The 21,819-nt window shown below is 41.0% G+C and overlaps 1 protein-coding gene and 13 non-coding genes across 14 annotated transcripts in view; 4 read left to right on the top strand and 10 right to left on the bottom strand.

Moving 5' to 3' along the window:
• rbfox1 (RNA binding fox-1 homolog 1) overlaps nt 1–21,819 on the bottom strand; it is a 315,653-nt gene that overhangs the window by 267,600 nt on the left and 26,234 nt on the right. The window lies entirely within an intron of this gene.
• trnaa-agc (transfer RNA alanine (anticodon AGC)) lies at nt 93–165 on the bottom strand. Its single transcript has one exon. It is a non-coding gene; the product is annotated as a tRNA-Ala (tRNA).
• Nucleotides 654–726, bottom strand: trnaa-ugc (transfer RNA alanine (anticodon UGC)). The gene has a single exon. It is a non-coding gene; the product is annotated as a tRNA-Ala (tRNA).
• On the top strand, nt 983–1,064 carry trnas-gcu (transfer RNA serine (anticodon GCU)). Its single transcript has one exon. It is a non-coding gene; the product is annotated as a tRNA-Ser (tRNA).
• Nucleotides 1,462–1,534, bottom strand: trnaa-agc (transfer RNA alanine (anticodon AGC)). Its single transcript has one exon. It is a non-coding gene; the product is annotated as a tRNA-Ala (tRNA).
• On the bottom strand, nt 2,023–2,095 carry trnaa-ugc (transfer RNA alanine (anticodon UGC)). Its single transcript has one exon. It is a non-coding gene; the product is annotated as a tRNA-Ala (tRNA).
• On the top strand, nt 2,352–2,433 carry trnas-gcu (transfer RNA serine (anticodon GCU)). The gene has a single exon. It is a non-coding gene; the product is annotated as a tRNA-Ser (tRNA).
• Nucleotides 2,831–2,903, bottom strand: trnaa-agc (transfer RNA alanine (anticodon AGC)). The gene has a single exon. It is a non-coding gene; the product is annotated as a tRNA-Ala (tRNA).
• Nucleotides 3,392–3,464, bottom strand: trnaa-ugc (transfer RNA alanine (anticodon UGC)). Its single transcript has one exon. It is a non-coding gene; the product is annotated as a tRNA-Ala (tRNA).
• Nucleotides 3,721–3,802, top strand: trnas-gcu (transfer RNA serine (anticodon GCU)). The gene has a single exon. It is a non-coding gene; the product is annotated as a tRNA-Ser (tRNA).
• trnaa-agc (transfer RNA alanine (anticodon AGC)) lies at nt 4,200–4,272 on the bottom strand. Its single transcript has one exon. It is a non-coding gene; the product is annotated as a tRNA-Ala (tRNA).
• trnaa-ugc (transfer RNA alanine (anticodon UGC)) lies at nt 4,761–4,833 on the bottom strand. Its single transcript has one exon. It is a non-coding gene; the product is annotated as a tRNA-Ala (tRNA).
• On the top strand, nt 5,089–5,170 carry trnas-gcu (transfer RNA serine (anticodon GCU)). Its single transcript has one exon. It is a non-coding gene; the product is annotated as a tRNA-Ser (tRNA).
• trnaa-agc (transfer RNA alanine (anticodon AGC)) lies at nt 5,567–5,639 on the bottom strand. Its single transcript has one exon. It is a non-coding gene; the product is annotated as a tRNA-Ala (tRNA).

Raw genomic sequence — 21,819 nt, 5'->3', positions numbered from 1 at the left:
TGTTGCGACAAAATATGAACAAACTCTGGGCCAACTTTCCGTCTCAAAGCACTCCTCATATGTCGAGATGCAGCCTAACAACCGAGATGTTCTGGAGAATGCGGGTATCGATCCCGCTACCTCTCACATGCTAAGCGAGCGCTCTACCATTTGAGCTAATTCCCCTTGTCAAACTGCCCACTGGTCAAGCTGATGCACTGCTAATCCATTGTGGTCTGCACATGTGGGTTGGAATCCCATCCTTGTCGTTAAACCTCTATTGCACTGTGCTGTGAGGAAGCTCAGTGACTCAGTAAATACTGAAATGTAAAAGAAAAAAAAGAGAAAGGTCCTATGGATGGAATGTATTTTGCCTTCTTAATGGGTTTTCTGAGGCAAGAGGGTCTAAAGATCACCACTAGTGGTCTAACATAGTCATGAGCGACTAAAATAGCGAGTGCAACAGTGAAGGGAATCAAACCTACCTGTACACAAAACAGAATGGAACACTTTTCACATGTTGTAGTTACATGACATCTGTACCATCTCTGCGAGGGGGAGTTATTCACAGAAAATGTAATCTTCACGTGTCCAAAAGCACCCTGAGTCATCTTTCTGAGTTGTCTCAAAGTACTCTTCATAAGGCGAGATACACTCCAAAGACAAACTTGCTCTGGAGAATGCGGGTATCGATCCCGCTACCTCTCACATGCAAAGCGAGCGCTCTACCATTTGAGCTAATTGCCCTCACCGGCTTCTGTTTTTGGATATGTCACAGTCTGGCTCAAATTTCAGACTTCTGACCTCTCCTGTCTCAATGTGTTTTCTGTGTTGAAAGGGTTTAAAGGTGAACACTTCTGGACTCACATAGTCATGGCAGACTAAAATAGTTAGCGCGACAAAGATGGGATTCAAATCTAACCTAGACTGAGGAGACAAGAGAAACATGATAAGGGCTAGATTCATTGTATATGTCTTTTTCTGTTCAATGGTTTGCATGTGGGATGAGGTGGCCGAGTGGTCAAGGCGATGGACTGCTAATCCATTGTGCTCTGCACGCGTGGGTTCGAATCCCATCCTCGTCGTTAAATCTCTATTTCTTTGTGCTGTCAGTGACTCAGCAAATACTGTTCTGTGAGCAAAATAAAAGGTCCTGCGGTTTGGCCTAAGTCTAATGCAGGCCCTTTTCTACCTTCTTATTGTGTTTTCTCTGGTAAGAGGGTTTAAAGGTCAACACTACTGGGCAAACATAGTCATGGCAGGCTAATATAGTGAGTGCACCAATGATAGCAATCCAATCTGCATGTACACAAAACAGTGCAGGAAACTCTGCACATATTGTAATTATATGACATTTGAACCATCTCTGCCATGGGCAGCTTTTCACAAGTGTTGCGACAAAATATGAACAAACTCTGGGCCAACTTTCCGTCTCAAAGCACTCCTCATATGTCGAGATGCAGCCTAACAACCGAGATGTTCTGGAGAATGCGGGTATCGATCCCGCTACCTCTCACATGCTAAGCGAGCGCTCTACCATTTGAGCTAATTCCCCTTGTCAAACTGCCCACTGGTCAAGCTGATGCACTGCTAATCCATTGTGGTCTGCACATGTGGGTTGGAATCCCATCCTTGTCGTTAAACCTCTATTGCACTGTGCTGTGAGGAAGCTCAGTGACTCAGTAAATACTGAAATGTAAAAGAAAAAAAAGAGAAAGGTCCTATGGATGGAATGTATTTTGCCTTCTTAATGGGTTTTCTGAGGCAAGAGGGTCTAAAGATCACCACTAGTGGTCTAACATAGTCATGAGCGACTAAAATAGCGAGTGCAACAGTGAAGGGAATCAAACCTACCTGTACACAAAACAGAATGGAACACTTTTCACATGTTGTAGTTACATGACATCTGTACCATCTCTGCGAGGGGGAGTTATTCACAGAAAATGTAATCTTCACGTGTCCAAAAGCACCCTGAGTCATCTTTCTGAGTTGTCTCAAAGTACTCTTCATAAGGCGAGATACACTCCAAAGACAAACTTGCTCTGGAGAATGCGGGTATCGATCCCGCTACCTCTCACATGCAAAGCGAGCGCTCTACCATTTGAGCTAATTGCCCTCACCGGCTTCTGTTTTTGGATATGTCACAGTCTGGCTCAAATTTCAGACTTCTGACCTCTCCTGTCTCAATGTGTTTTCTGTGTTGAAAGGGTTTAAAGGTGAACACTTCTGGACTCACATAGTCATGGCAGACTAAAATAGTTAGCGCGACAAAGATGGGATTCAAATCTAACCTAGACTGAGGAGACAAGAGAAACATGATAAGGGCTAGATTCATTGTATATGTCTTTTTCTGTTCAATGGTTTGCATGTGGGATGAGGTGGCCGAGTGGTCAAGGCGATGGACTGCTAATCCATTGTGCTCTGCACGCGTGGGTTCGAATCCCATCCTCGTCGTTAAATCTCTATTTCTTTGTGCTGTCAGTGACTCAGCAAATACTGTTCTGTGAGCAAAATAAAAGGTCCTGCGGTTTGGCCTAAGTCTAATGCAGGCCCTTTTCTACCTTCTTATTGTGTTTTCTCTGGTAAGAGGGTTTAAAGGTCAACACTACTGGGCAAACATAGTCATGGCAGGCTAATATAGTGAGTGCACCAATGATAGCAATCCAATCTGCATGTACACAAAACAGTGCAGGAAACTCTGCACATATTGTAATTATATGACATTTGAACCATCTCTGCCATGGGCAGCTTTTCACAAGTGTTGCGACAAAATATGAACAAACTCTGGGCCAACTTTCCGTCTCAAAGCACTCCTCATATGTCGAGATGCAGCCTAACAACCGAGATGTTCTGGAGAATGCGGGTATCGATCCCGCTACCTCTCACATGCTAAGCGAGCGCTCTACCATTTGAGCTAATTCCCCTTGTCAAACTGCCCACTGGTCAAGCTGATGCACTGCTAATCCATTGTGGTCTGCACATGTGGGTTGGAATCCCATCCTTGTCGTTAAACCTCTATTGCACTGTGCTGTGAGGAAGCTCAGTGACTCAGTAAATACTGAAATGTAAAAGAAAAAAAAGAGAAAGGTCCTATGGATGGAATGTATTTTGCCTTCTTAATGGGTTTTCTGAGGCAAGAGGGTCTAAAGATCACCACTAGTGGTCTAACATAGTCATGAGCGACTAAAATAGCGAGTGCAACAGTGAAGGGAATCAAACCTACCTGTACACAAAACAGAATGGAACACTTTTCACATGTTGTAGTTACATGACATCTGTACCATCTCTGCGAGGGGGAGTTATTCACAGAAAATGTAATCTTCACGTGTCCAAAAGCACCCTGAGTCATCTTTCTGAGTTGTCTCAAAGTACTCTTCATAAGGCGAGATACACTCCAAAGACAAACTTGCTCTGGAGAATGCGGGTATCGATCCCGCTACCTCTCACATGCAAAGCGAGCGCTCTACCATTTGAGCTAATTGCCCTCACCGGCTTCTGTTTTTGGATATGTCACAGTCTGGCTCAAATTTCAGACTTCTGACCTCTCCTGTCTCAATGTGTTTTCTGTGTTGAAAGGGTTTAAAGGTGAACACTTCTGGACTCACATAGTCATGGCAGACTAAAATAGTTAGCGCGACAAAGATGGGATTCAAATCTAACCTAGACTGAGGAGACAAGAGAAACATGATAAGGGCTAGATTCATTGTATATGTCTTTTTCTGTTCAATGGTTTGCATGTGGGATGAGGTGGCCGAGTGGTCAAGGCGATGGACTGCTAATCCATTGTGCTCTGCACGCGTGGGTTCGAATCCCATCCTCGTCGTTAAATCTCTATTTCTTTGTGCTGTCAGTGACTCAGCAAATACTGTTCTGTGAGCAAAATAAAAGGTCCTGCGGTTTGGCCTAAGTCTAATGCAGGCCCTTTTCTACCTTCTTATTGTGTTTTCTCTGGTAAGAGGGTTTAAAGGTCAACACTACTGGGCAAACATAGTCATGGCAGGCTAATATAGTGAGTGCACCAATGATAGCAATCCAATCTGCATGTACACAAAACAGTGCAGGAAACTCTGCACATATTGTAATTATATGACATTTGAACCATCTCTGCCATGGGCAGCTTTTCACAAGTGTTGCGACAAAATATGAACAAACTCTGGGCCAACTTTCCGTCTCAAAGCACTCCTCATATGTCGAGATGCAGCCTAACAACCGAGATGTTCTGGAGAATGCGGGTATCGATCCCGCTACCTCTCACATGCTAAGCGAGCGCTCTACCATTTGAGCTAATTCCCCTTGTCAAACTGCCCACTGGTCAAGCTGATGCACTGCTAATCCATTGTGGTCTGCACATGTGGGTTGGAATCCCATCCTTGTCGTTAAACCTCTATTGCACTGTGCTGTGAGGAAGCTCAGTGACTCAGTAAATACTGAAATGTAAAAGAAAAAAAAGAGAAAGGTCCTATGGATGGAATGTATTTTGCCTTCTTAATGGGTTTTCTGAGGCAAGAGGGTCTAAAGATCACCACTAGTGGTCTAACATAGTCATGAGCGACTAAAATAGCGAGTGCAACAGTGAAGGGAATCAAACCTACCTGTACACAAAACAGAATGGAACACTTTTCACATGTTGTAGTTACATGACATCTGTACCATCTCTGCGAGGGGGAGTTATTCACAGAAAATGTAATCTTCACGTGTCCAAAAGCACCCTGAGTCATCTTTCTGAGTTGTCTCAAAGTACTCTTCATAAGGCGAGATACACTCCAAAGACAAACTTGCTCTGGAGAATGCGGGTATCGATCCCGCTACCTCTCACATGCAAAGCGAGCGCTCTACCATTTGAGCTAATTCCCCTCACCGGCTTCCTTTTTGGATATGTCACAGTCTGGCTCAGATTTCAGACTTCTGACCTCTCCTGTCTCAATGTGTTTTCTGTGTTGAAAGGGTTTAAAGGTGAACACTTCTGGACTCACATAGTCATGGCAGACTAAAATAGTTAGCGCGACAAAGATGGGATTCAAATCTAACCTAGACTGAGGAGACAAGAGAAACATGATAAGGGCTAGATTCATTGTATATGTCTTTTTCTGTTCAATGGTTTGCATGTGGGATGAGGTGGCCGAGTGGTCAAGGCGATGGACTGCTAATCCATTGTGCTCTGCACGCGTGGGTTCGAATCCCATCCTCGTCGTTTAAATCTGTTTCTTTGTGCTGTCAGTGACTCAGCAAATACTGTTCTGTGAGCAAAATAAAATGTCCTGCGGTTTGGCCTAAGTCTAATGCAGGCCCTTTTCTACCTTCTTATTGTGTTTTCTCTGGTAAGAGGGTTTAAAGGTCAACACTACTGGGCAAACATAGTCATGGCAGGCTAATATAGTGAGTGCACCAATGATAGCAATCCAATCTGCATGTACACAAAACAGTGCAGGAAACTATGCACATATTGTAATTATATGACATTTGAACCATCTCTGCCATGGGCAGCTTTTCACAAGTGTTGCGACAAAATATGAACAAACTCTGGGCCAACTTTCCGTCTCAAAGCACTCTTCATATGTTGAGATGCATCCTAACAACCGAGTTGCTCTGGAGAATGCGGGTATCGATCCCGCTACCTCTCACATGCTAAGCGAGCGCTCTACCATTTGAGCTAATTCCCCTTGTCAAACTTCCCACTGGTCAAGCTGATGCACTGCTAATCCATTGTGGGCTGCACATGTGGGTTCGAATCCCATCCTTGTCGTTAAACCTCTATTGCACTGTGCTGTGAGGAAGCTCAGTGACTCAGTAAATACTGAAATGTAAGAGGAAAAAAAAGAGAAAGGTCCTATGGATGGAATGTATTTTGCCTTCTTAATGGGTTTTCTGAGGCAAGAGGGTCTAAAGGTCACCTCTTGTGGTCTAACATAGTCATGGGCGACTAAAATAGCGAGCGCAACAGTGAAGGGAATCAAACCTACATGTACACAAAACAGAATGGAACACTTTTCACATGTTGTAGTTACATGACATCTGTACCATCTCTGCGAGGAGGAGTTATTCACAGAAAAGCAATCTTCACGTGTCCAAAAGCACCCTGAGTCATCTTTCTGAGTTGTCTCAAAGTACTCTTCATAAGGCGAGATACACTCCAAAAACAAACTTACTCTGGAGAATACAGGTATCGATCCCGCTACCTCTCACATGCAAAGCGAGTGCTCTACCATCTGAGCTAATTCCCCTCACTGGCTTCCTTTTTGGATATGTCACAGTCTGGCTTAGCAATAAACAATGCAAACAGACAAAGAAATGTTCATTAGGAAATTAGATTAAAAAGTACTTAAAAATAGAGACCTGTATGGACCTGTATAATTTGTACAATGTATATTTTTACCAGTATTGCACTGAGAGTTATTGTCCAGTCATACTGTTGTGGGTTAAGTGTTCATCAGTGTGATGTCCTGGGGGACAAAACTGTCCCTGTGCCTGGTTGTTTTAGTGCACAGTGACTTGCAACAATGTCCAGAGGGGAGGAGTTCAAACAGATTGTGTCCTGGGTGTGAGGGGTCTGCAGTGATCCTCACCACCCTCCTTTTGACCCATGAGGTGTACAGGTTCTCCATGGAGGGCAGGCTTGCACCAATGACCTTTTCTACAGTCCTGACTGTCCGCTGGAGTCTGTACTTGTCCTGTTTGGTTGCTGAGCCAAACCAGACAGTGATGGAGGTGCAGAGAACGGACTCGATGATTCCTCTGTAGAACTGTATCAGCAGCTCCTGGGGCAGGTTGAACTTCCTGAGCTGGCACAGGAAGCACATCCTCTGCTGTGCCTTCTTGGTGATGGTCCTGATGTTGGACGTCCACTTTAGGTCCTGGGAGACAGTGGAGCCCAGGAACTTGTAGGGCTTTACTGCTGATACAGTGCTGCCAAGTATGGTAAGTGGGGGTAAGGTGGGAGGGTTCTTCCTGAGGTCCACTGTTATCTCCACTGTTTTGAGCGTGTTCAGCTCTAGGTTGTTGCAACTACACCATAGGACCAGCTGCTCAACCTCCCATCTATAGGCTGACTCCTCATCGTCTCGGATGAGACCAATGACCGTTGTGTCATCTGCAAACTTTAGGAGCTTGACAGAGGGGTCCTTCGAGATGCAGTCGTTGGTGTAGAGAGAAAACAACCAACTCTTGTGCAGGTGTGATGTCAGTGGGAACAAAATAATCTTAATTGAATGCCAGTTTACTAGTTTCTGGTTTAGTTCAGTTGTTGAGTAAGTTGAACTAGCCAAGATCTACTATTAGAGTACAGTGTGAGAAACTGACTATTATTCTCCTAAAAGGAAAAAAACTGGACCACAGATTGGTGTACAAAAGGGCTTAATTTGTGCTGGAACAAAGCGGATCCAGATCCGACACCTCTCAAATTGTGACCGGCACCTATTTTGATTGACCCAGCATCTTATTTATTCATTGTTCATTGTTAAAGATTTTGCTCTTTTACACCTTATCCTCTTTTTTGTCTTTTATGTGCATGTTTTAGTTTTATTTCAAGTGTTTCTAACAGCAGATGGAAGATAAAGCCTCTTCCCCACATCCAGCCACAGAAAAATGTTATATGGTAGAGAAACCTAACCAGTGGCTATACAACAGGCAGATGCACATCCTGAAAGGGAGATAAGGACAATAAATAGGAGGACAGAATATAATAACACATACAGCTGTGGAAACCAGGGCATATTAAATAAGGTGAAAACTGATAGAGGACAGAGGAAATAGGAGGAGGAGGATACAGAAACTGATATACCAAATAAAGAAATTCCTTTTGGAGAAATGAGAGACAAGCTTCTGCTGTCTTATAGAATGGATAAGGTAATCAAAGACCTGAAATAAACAGAAACATTTCTATTTAGCAGCTTCTGCGAGAAAATAAAACTTGCACCTCCTAATACCAAGAAGAATTTATCAATTACTGAGAAAAAAAATTGTACTTATCAAAGGTCACTGTGAAGATACTGAAAACATCCTGAGAGCAGCTACATGGCAGCTACAGTTCATCCCTGACTGAGAAAAATGGAACCTGCGTTAAACAATATTTAATGAATAGACACTAGATTAAATCTTTACTCCTAAATTAAAATAAGGCTATCTCTGCTTTTTCTGGGTGTTTTGACATAATCTTGGTATCCTCTGAAACTTTCAAGACTGGACTTGTGGACATTTGTTAGTTTGTAATTGTTAACAAATATATTGATGATTCACTTTAGAACACGTTGACACATCTGTGGACCCCAGAGGATTAAGACTCATTAACATTTCATTGTGTGGACCGCATGGCAATGCAGTGATTTGCACGGTCACAAAGAATAAGGTCCATGTCTAGAATAAATTGGTTGGCTGAAGCTTTTCTGTATAAATATTATATATAATATATATTATATATTATCAGAAGATAGTATCAAGTGTCTTCCAAAAAAGCTTTCTTGGCTTCAACTTCAGACTCCAGCATGGACCTTCACATGGTTAATAGCTGAAAAGTTTTAGGTAACCTCTGATTCCTCACTGCAGGGTTCAGGTAGATTTTTACAAGACCGCCAGTGAGCCTGTTAGGATGCCCAGAGAGTGGTGGTGTATCATTTACTAGATGATTATCCCCAGTGTTAATCAAGGTTGTTTTGCTAGGGGGAAATCTGTCATGAATCCGTTCACTTCCTGCCCAAGCTCTTATTCTGACACATTTCCACTGCCTCATCCCACTCTGATCTGCTCCCTCCTTACCACGTCATTATCAGCCTTGATTACATTCACTTGTTTGCAATTTGTAATCAAAGGACTGTATATTTAAGACAGCAGTTCACACTGCCATCACCAGATTGTCATCACTGACTACTTCATATTGAAGGATCCAGTGGTTACTCTTCTAAGCACCAGTCCTTCATGTGTAAGTATCCACAGACTCTTCTTCCCCATAACTCTAGTCTGCTTGTTGATAGCATCCAGCTGATATTCTTACTGTGAGTGTTTTTGTGCAGTTATTTGTCCATGCCACATAGTTTCTCTTTTTGCATTTATTAGGCCCTTGCTCATGGTAAATGGTCTAATACTTGTATAGCGCTTTTCTACGCATTGCAGCACACTCAAAGTGCTTTCACACTACTTGGCCATTCACCCATTCACACTCACAAACACTCACACATTCACACACCGATGTTATCACCGGGAGTAAATGGGTGTTCAGTGTCTTCCTCAAGGACACTTCAACATGTTGATTGGATTCAGTCTAGTAATACTATTGTTCAGGCTCATCTAGTTCTGGTTTATTCTGCCTCAGCTACAACCATAGTGCTTCTTACCCTGTTCTAAGTGTCTTTGATCCTGTAGTGCACCAGAGCCACAGCCCTCCTCTTCTCCAGAGTCTTTCTTGCCCATAACCTCGACTATAGTCCAACCAGGTTATGAGTCAACTGAGCCCACAAACTTCCCTCTCAACAATGTCAGCTGTCCCTGCTGACATCACATCAGTCTAAGATTTGGCCATTCCACTGGCATCATGCCTGCCCAAGAGTTGGTTGTTCCTGCCAGCATCACATCTGCCTTGGCCAGGCTGTTCCCCCTGATGCCATGCCTGCTCATGACTCTGCTGAAGCCACTGATGCCTCATGGGTCCTGCCCATGGGTCGAACTTTGCTACTGACGCTATGTCTGTCCTTGCCTATGAGTTAATAATCTTTGTTGCTGTGGCATTGGTTCCAGTCTGTGGGTCAGCTCATATGGTCCAAATCACATCTACTCCTATCAGTGAATTAGCCTGAAGCTGAAGCTACGTCTGTTCTTGTTCCCATTCCTAAACCTGTTCCTGAGTTGACCTACTTAGTCAATGTCCCTCATGCTTTGCAACCTGCTCCAGAGTTGGCCTCCCCAGATGAGAACCTGCCTGCTGTCTAATCTTCTTCTGAGCCGGCCTTTTCAGCTGATGCCTTGCCTGCTGCTTTATGCGATAGTTTTAAATATTGTAGGGTGAAATGGAATATGAGGGAACAGTCACAGACCAAAATCAACCACAATGAAATCTAAAGAATTACAACTTTCAGCAAAACAAGTACATCACCAAAATATATGGTCATATGTAAGCTGAAAAAATCAACTGGACTAGGTTTTTAGGTTGAAGACGTTTCATCTCTCATCCAAGAGGCTTCATCAGCTCTGCCCACCTGGCATTGAGTCGGAGATATTTATCCCCATCAGTGGTGTTTCAGTCCTTTGATGCTCAACAATGTCCCCTATTGACTGAGTCGTTATAGCCAATAGCGCTACAGCAGTAACAGTACAGTAGCAACAGCGCTACCCACTGCGCCACCGTGCTGCCCCTGTGTAGACATATTTTTGACAAAAAATTACTTGGACTAGACCCGTCCAGGGTGTACCCCGGCTCTTGCCCAATGTCTCTTCTTCAGGATAAGCAGTATAGATGATGAATGGATAATATAGACTTCCTGCACTTTCGGCATCTTCTTCTGGCTGTTTTCATCAATGTTCTTAAGTGGAATTTGAACTAACGTTGGCTCAGTAACATGTATTTTGTGATGCCAATCTTCCTTTGTGCAGCCTTAAGACATTTTCTGGATTTTAGCAGGTAGAGCAAGACAGCTTGTTAAACCCCCACACCTCCACCCCAGGGCAATGTACCAGCAGACTGCAGGGGAAGCACAGATAAATGCAGAGGAAGATTATCTCAAATCTATGCACCTCCACCTTCTTTCCTTCCATTCCTGCCTTAATATCCTATTCTGTGGAGTCTCTGATGTGTGTATCTGTGTTCCCTATTGCCCTATTTTTTAAATCATGAAGCAGAAACTATTTCTAGTGCTTACACAACAAAAAAACGTCTGTCTGTTGTACATTTTACATAACCATCTTTCTTTGTATTATACATCAGCAGCAGCAGTCACTTTATGTTGACAACAGTCATGCACAACATTCATTGAACATACTGCCTGAACAGACAAAGTGTGGGTATGTGTGTTTGTGCACAGTAGGGTTAATACAGTATATACTGTTTGCAGAAAAGGGCAGGCTCTCCTCTTATTGCAGTAAATCTTGTTGTAGAGCAGTGGATCACCTGCAGGCCAACCACATTCTCTCGTCAACACACACACACACACACACACACACACACCCTTACTCTCACCCACACATCACCTTTATCCTTCACTTTCACAAACTATACTGTACCTGAGGTGAACAAAATAACTAGAACACCAATGCTACTATATAATCTAGGGTGGTCAAGCTTTAGTTCTTCTAACAGCCAATATAAAATCTGCATGTGCTTCAAACAAGCTATTTTATATCTGACCACATCTAAACTAGAGGTGGAAGTAATTATTCACTTTGACTGATATTGATCTGAATCATTGTGTTTAGTTCAAAGATTTGTGCAAGGGCATAGGTCTGGTCTCAACATTGGTAGAGACAAAATCTTCCACCCTCTGAACCCACCCCTTTAGTACCCCACCTCCTACCCACACACACAAATTAGCACCTCACATGGAACACTGAAGATGCACCTGTTTTTAGCTCATCCACCATGATGAGTGAATTTGATGACACTACTGTCTAACAGTGAAGTTAATGACTACTCCCCCCCCAAAAAAAATTGACCAAAATTATACAAAACCTTTTTTTTTTTTCAAACTAAGAGTTGTAGTACAACCAGCAGACAGCCTTTGATGTGTTAAGTAATTTTGGTAACACTACACTGGGTAAGAGTAAAGTTATTGAATATTTTTGTTGTAGGCCTATCTCTCTTCAGCTTTACACTTTGTAGACCGTCCCTGCGCACTCGTCTCAAAGCGGCTGCACATTGAGCACGGTGTTATTTGTCTAGAGCAGAGGATAGCTCATTTTGATAAAAAAATGAGCTTGTAGCTTGTTGTCCACATTACTACAAAACAAAAGAGGCATTATTTGTATTTTAGCAACGTTTTGCTATTGATCTGGAAACTTCGAATCTGTGAATATCTTTCCAACTTTATAAGACAATGACCAACAGCTATCACCTCCTCTGCGTCTGGGAGCAAATGTGACATTTGTATGTAACGTGAGCTTTAGATCGTCCCTTCCTTTCAGCAGGTCAAGCAAATCATAATGATCTAATATGACTTCAGCTCAAAAATAATGCGCACGGGTTTGCTCAAATATTGGTAGGAATATGTCCCTACCCTCCATATGCAAAGCTAAGGACCTGGATCTTTGTGATTTAGTTTTTTTTCTAAGTAAAATGTGAGATCGTTGATCAAATACAATCCTGTATGTAATGATCATTATTTTATTTGGCCAAGAGTGTTACACAACCAAGGCAGCCATCTACAACACCAACACACTAAAACCGGGGTTCAGTGTCTTGCCCAAGCACACTTTGACATGTGAACTGCAGGCACCATGATTAAAACCTCTAACTTAAACCACAGTTGCCCCAAAAAGCCAATTTTGGATTAATCTTTTTCAAGCATAGACGGGGCTCAAACCCATGATCTTTGGTTTACAAAACCATCAACTTTCCACTTGGCCACCGCACCTCACTGTTGGTTATAACAATAACTGAACACACCACTACAACTTGTATGAAGTTTGAGAGAGAAACTTGTAGGTTTGTAGTATTTTGACAGGTATGGAATATTTCAATGTGTTGGATATATTTTTGCTTCCTTAAGAATGTTCTTAAAGATTCCAAACTGATCTGTTTTAAATACCTATACCTACTTTGCAATAACTAATTGTGTCTGATATGGTTTTTCCACAAACAAGTTAATTAAAAAAATTTAAATTCTTAAGATGATATGTACGGCTTCTTTATCATTTAAAAATCAGGAAATTATAAATATGGAAATATTGTTTGTTTCCACGTTTAACTGCTGGATTACAATAAATGTCTCCCACTTCACTGTCATGTCAGTTTCCATATCACACTTGTTAAATTGGATGTTGGACCATGCACAGCATTGGCAAGTAATGCAAGTTGACCTGGCTAACATCACTTTAACTCACTGCTCCGACCTGTCCATCAGTCCACCCTGTATCTTTACTGGTTGACATTACTAAGCTCCAGGTAGCTACAGTCAACCAACACTATAGTTTCCCCAGAATCCCACCCATAGAATCGCAGCATTACATATTTAATTATACAGTAAAATCTGTTATAGACATTTTTTTCTTATCATCTGTACTTCCCATGTTAACGTCACATCAAAACAGAAGCTTAAACATCAACATGCCGTATGTTGGTCTATATTTTCTCTCATGCATGAACCCTTTATATAATTACAGCGTTGACCTTACTTGATTAATATGCAGATAACATCCTATTTTAGTGCAAAATGAGAAACTGAAGGGCAGAATGTAAAGGATAGAGGCCACAGGATGGAGTAAACAGAGAGCCCTTTCAAAAAGGGCAAGTGTTTGAATTGAACGGGCTCCTCAGACAGTATCATGCTTTCATGCTGGTTTAATGCAGGTCCTCTGTGTGCCTGCTGGTTGAGTGTGTAGTGTGGATGCCTGTGTGTGTATGTTCCTCATACTAGAGTGTGACTGCAATACTGCGCAAGGTGTCTATATACGTGTGCGAGTACATGCAGCTTATGTTTTCAGCATGCAGCTATTCGCTAAAACACAATGGTGCAGGCAGAGCAATCATTTTTGGCCTTGAATAGGTAATAAACTTTTATTTCCTTGCCATTTCTCAAGGAAGGGGTTTTATCTCCCCCCAACATGATGCCTGAGAAGTATTCATCCTTTGGCCAAGGTGAAATGCCAAGGGGATTTACAATGACATCTTTCACTGCACGGTGCAAAATATTATTTGCAGAGGGTATTTAGAAAAAATGTGTTGTGTTTTTTAAAATTTCCATGTGTTTTCTATACTTATATTATGATTGCTCTGGAATGCCAGTTATCAGTTACACATTTCAGAAGAAGTCTGACATTTTTATCCAAATCATTATCAGGGGGCTGTACTGTACCACAACCAGATACTTTTGACATGAATGTGCCTTCATTACATTAATAATAATAATTAAAAAATTGTTCAGTCACATTTTCTCCAGAGCAAGTGCAAATTAGTTTATTAAGCAGCTAAACATAAAAAATGTAAGAAACATGATTGCTTTAGGACTGAAAATCATACATTTTAGGTTATCTCTAGGGGTAAAACTGAGCAAACTCCATTCACCAACAAAAGCCATAATATGTATTTAAAAGTTCTGGGAAAAGGTAATGAGTAAACCTTTGTCAAATGCCTGTTTTTGGCTCGGGCTCGAACATAGATATCCCTACATAATTCGGTTCTTTTCAAATTAACAGTCAATGGCCATTTCAAAAAGGAACACCATGAATCCAGCTGTTCCTGCCTGATGTGCTGTTTAGCTTCAGGTCCCTGGAAAGAACCGCCTGTGCTGCCTCATCTCCATTCCCCTCTCGTTTGTCTGTCACTCAGGCTCTGTCTCTGCCTTCCCGTGTTTTTACTTCCTACTGTCTTTTCTGTTTATTCGTCTCCTTCTCAATCTTGCTTCTTTTCTCTGCAGTCCATTCTTCCTTCACTCTTCCTGTCCCTTCATATTTCTCCATCTCTCTGTGGCAGTGTAAGTGTCTCTCTGATTAAGTTTTGGAATAGATAGGTCAGAGAATATGCAGCTTTCATTTGAAGCTTGAAGAAAGGATGGTGGGAGAATAATGATGAGACTGGAAAGATTGGAGACTGGAGTGGGAGGAAAAGAGGATAAAGTATAAAAATGGTGGAAGCATCTTATTTCAGTGCATATTTAAAAGTACGGTGCATCCAGGATGAACCCTGAGATGAAAATAGTCTTCTAAACAGTTAAGTGACATTTTTCCACATTCTCACCACAAAGTGTTATAGCAGCAATATTCTTTGCCTTTTTGCAATTATCAGTTGCCTATTTTATGCAATAAATCAATCTGACATGTTGAAATTGAAATTAATTTGGCACACTGTATGTTTCAGGACCTTCTTGATCCAAATACTAGATCAGGTCCTGGTTCCAAAATATTACATTTATTAGCTTAAATTATTGATATGAATAAAAGGACAACTAGGAGCTGGACAACACACTCTCAGAACTACAGATTCATTACAAGGCTGATACTAACTATTATGTCGTGTCCCTATGTGAACACACAGTTTGTGTAACCAGATCAGTTTAGATATCCCTGTTTGACTATTTAATAACGCTGCATTAACAGGTGGCAGCTGTCATAGCACCACATAGCGTATGCAGTACCTAACATCTTGCTGCAGGCTTTTGCTCATATTTATACCGAAAATTAAAAACAACACACACTTTAAAAGGAACTAACTTTTTCAGTAGAACTGATGTAATAGGTGATAGATCATGTGTTTTAAATGTTTTTTTATCTGATGTATTTCTCTGATTTGGTGGTGTTGCGTTTGTAACTAGTGAGCTTTCACTGTACTGGCGGATTCTGTGGAGCGGTTTATGCGCATAGCTCAGAAAAAATAACCTTGAAGCTAAAAATAGACTTCAGGTAGTGGCTAACGGCATAAAGCACAAGTCATATGCCAGCAGACACATGGGCAGTATACACAGCTGGATTGATTAATATGGCAGCTTAGCAGTGTGACATGCGCATCTCAAAAATACAACTGAGTCCATGCAAATACTATAAGGATCGGAATTGTATCGTATGGTATTTATTCTGCCTGATACACAAATATAACATATACCCGGACTGGCAGCAATATCAGTACTTACTATTGAATCAGCACATCTCAAGTGATGATGTTATGCATTTCAGCAAAGAAGTGTCTTTGAACCTCCTGTCTGCACCCTGAGTGTCTTGCACTGTGTATATCTGCTGTTTGTGATCACCATGTGTTCAATTTATGGTCAAATAAAAATGAAAAGCTTTTCTTCTACAGCAGAGTGAAGGTCATGATATTTTTGTGTGTTTGTAAATTTAATTAAATTTACAGAATGTTAATGCTGTGTGATTTGTTCAATTCATTACATAAAACATTCAAGATGTTTCACCAAACTGGTCCAACTCTGATAAATCAAACACTTCAGTCCTGCTCAGTGATTGGCATAATTGCTAACAATAATGTAATCCATCTTTCTGTCCATTTTATGTTGCTTGTCGGGGTCTGGGTAAGAGGTGCAACAATCTAGTCATGTAGACCAGACAGCCTTTTGCTTAGCTACATCCTCCAGCTCCTCCTGGGGGCTTCTAAGACATTCTCGGGCCAGATGGGACATATTGTGTTGACAAGGTCTTCTCCCAGTGGGACATGCCACAGGAGGCGTACTGATCAGATTCCCAGACATTGTCGATCGACTTGGGAAAAAAGGGTTTTTACTCAAAGCTTCTTTTGAATATCTGAGCTCTACCCAGTGTCCCTAAGGGTGCAAAAAAATATCCCTTTGGCAGTTTGTATCCCAGATCCTATTCTTTCAGTCACTACTTAAAGCTCATGATGACAGTAAGGTTAAATGGTTAATTGAGAGCTTCAACAACATGCAGTAAGGTTAAATGGTTAATTGAGAGCTTCAACAACATGCTATAGGACAAGTCTTCACCATGACATTTGGTTTATCTCATCCCAGCTGCTTCCCTCTTTCCTGCAAACTGTCCCAAGTATGTGCTGAAGCCAGAGAACGTACATCATCTACAAGTAGCAGAGATCAAGTCTCGAGACCGCCACATTGTCCACGCCTTAGCTGTGAAAAAAGTGTCACGATCTCAGTTTAGTTTCCTTTTCTGGCTTTTATTTTGTTGACACTTCCACTGCCTCTTGCCTTCAGTGTTCCCAGTTACTTCACCATGTCCCACACTTGTTTCACATCTGTAATCATCATGACGCTTAAGCTATACTCTCACACTCGCCAGTTTGTTGTCTTTGCTTCATGGACAACTAACTAGACTATTGGATTCATCCTTTTACACTTAGTATCTCTTGTGGACACTCACTGGACTCATTCCTCCTCTGCTTCTTATTAGTTTCTAGTTTTTATTTCACAGACTCTTAGCTTCCCATGCGTTTTGTAATTCAGATCTGCCCATGAGTTTGCTTCTGCACGTTATTAGTTTTTTTGCTCTGGCCTTCCCTCTGCGGTTTCATTTACTGCGAAGCGCATTTCAGTTCAGCCAGACTCTGTTCGTGTTTTGCTGTTTTTTCGTTTTCCTTATTGTTCACTGCTTTGCCATGCAGCTTTATGCCTGTGTTTTTATTTAGCATTTGTTTCCTGCCTATTCAACTTGGATTGTTTTTGCTTAGAGACTTTTTTGTGCAGAGACCGGTTTCACATTATTGCTTATTCATTTAGTTTAACACTGCCTTGTAGCATAGTATCTTTAAATGCATTTGGGTTCACTCTCACACTAAAACATTCTATCAATGAAAATCACATACCTAATTAATAACAAGGCATACCCCTGGTGGAGCCCAGCGCTCACTGAGAATGCTGGTAACTTCTTGCTGAAAATATGCACAGTTCTAACTCCAGTTATACAAGGATCATGGATGTAGCAAGGGCCTGGCAACCCACAGTCAATATACCCCGAGGGGAAACAGATCTTTTGCAATTGAAAAAATGGTCCACTGTTCTACAACCATGACAGAATCCACAATGCTCCTCTTGAGTCTGAGGTGTGACAGCTTCCTTTCAAGCCTCTTAGCAGAGGTTCTCCCAAAGTGGTAAATAATAGGAGCACACCCTCTGGTCAACTTTGGGCTGCTGCTCAGCTATTAGTAGTCAAAGTGGCAATGAATAATATAAACAGACAAAACAGGGAGATGTGTTGAGTTGGGTGACATTAATGGTAGGAAACTACCATTCTGAATAGGCCTGTGTCTGTGCAAAAAATGAGAATGCTATTGCTGTACTGTAAATCTGAAGTTCTTTGCAAACACCCTTAACTTCAGCTTCTACCATGGTATTGTGCAAGTAGCCATGCTTCAATATCAGATCATGAGGTAAAAATACAATCTGCATGTGCAGCATCAGTCAAGCTGTATTCCTGGACTGCTCAACAAATCTGATGATCTCATTAATGTTCTTGTTCAAAATTTATTTAAGAACCTTGCCAAATTTTCCTTTTCACATAGATGTACACAAAACAATTACTGGTTTACTTCTGACACTAGCTTAATTCAGTTAGATCAGTCAGAGCCACATCTTGATTGTGGCTGACATAATATAAATAATAAGATAAAAATGAACATAAGAATAATAGTATGAAGTTATTTCTCCCCTCAGTACCCATTCAGTAATATCCTTACATCCAGGCAGACAGGATGTGCTAGAGGAATTTATTGGGGAGAAAGTGTGTATGCTACTTGGTCATTTCTTCAGATGGGAAACAGCAACCTGCTATCTATCAGGCCTGAATGAGATGCCAGGGGTCAACTGAGATGCAGTGCATCGCCCTTTCTCCACAGGCTGCCTATTTGTTACCACAAATGAGGAAAGCAACATTCTCTGGGGTCCTTGACACACACAGAGACACACACACACATACATGTACACTAATTAGGCATCTCACACATGGCTGATCATCTGCGGTACACACACACACACACACACACACACACACACACACACACACACACACACACACACACAGCTCTCTAGAAAGAAAGTTTGCAAACCAGAACACACATTACTGCTTTTTTCTAACTCCCAGTCTTCCATGTGTTAGTCTGTTAAAGTGTCACACTGGCACTGAGCATGGTAGTCTTAGCTTGTTTTTGGTCACTGTTTTGTTGATAAACAATTTGATTTATCTGAACAACATCTGTGAAAGTTAGCAGTGTCTTACCTTTCTGGAGAAATAAATTTGCTGGGAACAAAACCTGTCACACCTTAATTAGGACAATATGTGATCATACAGTAGCTCCGTATTCTAGCCAGGGGTGGGAGGATGACTTCAAGAAGTGACCTCATACAGCATACAGTAACATATTTAGCTATTTTGTTTAGTCTCTTGCTATCAAAGGATAATCAATGACCAGTTTGAAAAGCTACAATAGTTGTCAGTACCTGTACCGTAATAAAGTCAAGTACTGGAGGTTAAACAGAACATTGTCCATCGCAAAGCTGATTCAAGACTTATCACATCATTTAGTTAACACCAAGCACATTTATTTTGTATCATTTAATTCTACTCTCTAACAGATTTATAAGCATACAGTATATTGAAAGCCCTAATCTACAGAGCTGGAAGACTATTTAAACAACTTGCACATGGCTAATTAAAATGACCTGCACTTGCTTAACTTTGGTGGCTGGGCCTAAAAAAACTGCAGACACTGTTTAGCGGATAAATGGAATCTCCTTTGCAAAGTGGCTTCCCACTCTTCAGTGTTCCCAGTTACTTCACCATGTCCCACACTTGTTTCACATCTGTAATCATCATGACGCTTAAGCTATACTCTCACACTCGCCAGTTTGTTGTCTTTGCTTCATGGACAACTAACTAGACTATTGGATTCATCCTTTTACACTTAGTATCTCTTGTGGACACTCACTGGACTCATTCCTCCTCTGCTTCTTATTAGTTTCTAGTTTTTATTTCACAGACTCTTAGCTTCCCATGCGTTTTGTAATTCAGATCTGCCCATGAGTTTGCTTCTGCACGTTATTAGTTTTTTTGCTCTGGCCTTCCCTCTGCGGTTTCATTTACTGCGAAGCGCATTTCAGTTCAGCCAGACTCTGTTCGTGTTTTGCTGTTTTTTCGTTTTCCTTATTGTTCACTGCTTTGCCATGCAGCTTTATGCCTGTGTTTTTATTTAGCATTTGTTTCCTGCCTATTCAACTTGGATTGTTTTTGCTTAGAGACTTTTTTGTGCAGAGACCGGTTTCACATTATTGCTTATTCATTTAGTTTAACACTGCCTTGTAGCATAGTATCTTTAAATGCATTTGGGTTCACTCTCACACTAAAACATTCTATCAATGAAAATCACATACCTAATTAATAACAAGGCATACCCCTGGTGGAGCCCAGCGCTCACTGAGAATGCTGGTAACTTCTTGCTGAAAATATGCACAGTTCTAACTCCAGTTATACAAGGATCATGGATGTAGCAAGGGCCTGGCAACCCACAGTCAAACTTTCTTGGTCAAACACCAGCTGAATTAAATGAGGCTTCTGTAAGCGTGACATGCTTCTTGGGTGTGCGGTGAACACAGTTTTCAAAGTGGAGATAGAGTGCTTGCAAAAATCTGTGGAAGCACTGAAGATCAGAACAATATTAAAGGATTGTTTTGGGATTTTTCAGGTTGGTCTTCAAACTATCTTAATATGTCCATATGTATTTGAGAATAGGTCTTAGTTGCTGTAACTTTTCCTACTCTCCACACTGATCCTGAAGGTTCCCCAAATGCAACTACAAAATATGCCACCCTCTTTCTGTGTAAAAATGCACTCCAAAGTTTGTCTGAGGTTCAAATAGAGCTTCAGTGGTCACACTAAGCTAATTTGAGTCAATATCTTTCAAAAAAAGGAAGATAAAGACTTTGTTTACAATGAAAGCTAATGATCAATTAAGTTCAATGTACTACTCCCAAGAAAAGACAACACCAATGATGATTTCATAATCCTGAACTTTTCAAACCAGTGTAGTGTATTAGGAAACTTTATCTCATATAAATTTATATCATATTTGAAATAACAGAATTAAAAATTACTTGATGGTTAAAGGTCAATTGTGGAATAGAATATTTTTATTGCCCTTGTTCTTGAGTATTTTTCTTGGCTAAGAATTACAGACTTAACTGTGTTCAGTCATTACATTTTTTTATTTTTATCATCATCTCTCATTTTAACTGGAACACATCATGCCTTTCTCCATGTAACATGACTGAAAATAAAGCACATAGAGAGAATAACGAGTGTGCACGCATCTATGCATGTGTATAAGGAAGTAGTTATCCTTCTGTGGCAATATGGCTGGCATTGACAGCTGTGGCAGTTCCAGTAACTGAGTCGATGGGTAATTGGTCTCACAGGAAATAAATGAGAACGTGTGTGTAGTCTTGTGGGTACATGTATCTGACGTTTACGTGCATGTAAAATATACTGTGTGTCTGCTGCAGTCAGCATTAGGAGGAAGATGCTATAACATCTTGAAGACCCGCATGAGACAATTACAACTGAATATTTGAGTGCTTGAGCACTCTGCTCAGTTATGGTCTTAAAAACCAGGGCCCATATTCACAAAATGCCCCTAAGAAGTTAAGATAAGATCCTTTTAAAAAATAAAAGTTATTCACTTTAGAACTGAAAACTGTTGAAGTGAAAATTGTTAAAAGTAGGGAAGAGGACTTTCTTAAAAAGCATCTTTACAAAGTTTCTTAAAGCCGAGAACAAAATGAAGATAAAACAAAGAGGTAGAAACATTGTCCAAACACTGAACAACAGTGAATTAATCAAACACTACATATTAGGTCATACAGTGATAACGCTTGTGGTTGATCTCAGAGATGCACACATCTCCCAACCAATGCAATAATGCCATAATACTGGAAATGAAAGCGATCACAACATTAAGATACAAGTGAAAAGCATTGATGAACCTCCCATCAGCAGAGAAACACATAAGCTGTTGGATCACTTTCACATTTCATATTGTGATGTACTACATTTCATTTCCACTGTATAGTCTCACCTTGCATTCTCCCAGACATAGCTGGTTTTCCTGGTGTTTGTTGGTGTAACTGACAGGACACAAATACACATCATTTCATCATTCAAAAAATAAAAATATGAGCCATTTTTTATCTGTTAATGTCAAATAGATTAAGTGAATAAGTGCTCAAAATGATAAAGAAG

Source organism: Monopterus albus, unplaced genomic scaffold (genome assembly GCF_001952655.1).
Source record: "Monopterus albus unplaced genomic scaffold, M_albus_1.0 scaffold92.1, whole genome shotgun sequence".
NCBI classification, from domain to species: Eukaryota; Metazoa; Chordata; class Actinopteri; order Synbranchiformes; family Synbranchidae; genus Monopterus; species Monopterus albus.
This window is presented reverse-complemented; position numbering and strand designations above follow the sequence as displayed.